The following is a 700-nucleotide window of genomic DNA, read 5'->3' as shown; positions in this document are numbered from 1 at the left end:
AAGAGTTAGAAGAGAGAAGAGGACGGTGGAGGGTGTGGGCACCATCCAATTATTTTTGAGAACTTTTCCTAGTCTATATATTTATCCATCCATTCATTCTGAAATTAGTGTTTCCCTATGAGTCCTTGACTTGCAGCCACAATAGAAGGCCTTGCCAGATGTGAAATAAACAACAGGCAGCCCCCTCCCTGTGAACGGGCGGTCCCTGACCCCAGAGCATGAGGAGCTACAGGGATTTGTTCGTTAGGAAGTCACGCCTGGAGAGTGATGGTTCCCCAGTTCCCCTTACCACCTCTTTCCAATGAATCACAGGTTGACTTCGTGAGAACCAATGACCCCCACCCCATGATACCCCCTACCAAGACCTGCCACCAAGGGAAGGTTCCCTGGAATGTGGTGGCTGAAAGTGACTGATTCATCAGAAGTCTCTGAGCTTGGGCCATGCTGATTCAATAAGCTGCTGCTCCGAGGCCACCCCTCCCTCCTGAACATGTGAAAGGAGTTTGGGCCTGTTTCCAGTCATTCATGGGCCAATGTTCCTATTCAGCCTCAAGGGCCCAGATTCAGAGCTGCTAGAGAAGTGGGGGTCTTCACTGGAACTTTGTCATTGAAAAAAATGAACAATTCCTACCACCCTTTTCCTCTGACAGTTTAGCCGGAGCATGGAAATACAGTGCACTGGCTCTGGTCCTCACAGGGT

This window comes from Pteropus alecto, unplaced genomic scaffold (assembly GCF_000325575.1).
Source record: "Pteropus alecto unplaced genomic scaffold, ASM32557v1 scaffold313, whole genome shotgun sequence".
Classification (NCBI taxonomy): domain Eukaryota; kingdom Metazoa; phylum Chordata; class Mammalia; order Chiroptera; family Pteropodidae; genus Pteropus; species Pteropus alecto.
This window is presented reverse-complemented; position numbering follows the sequence as displayed.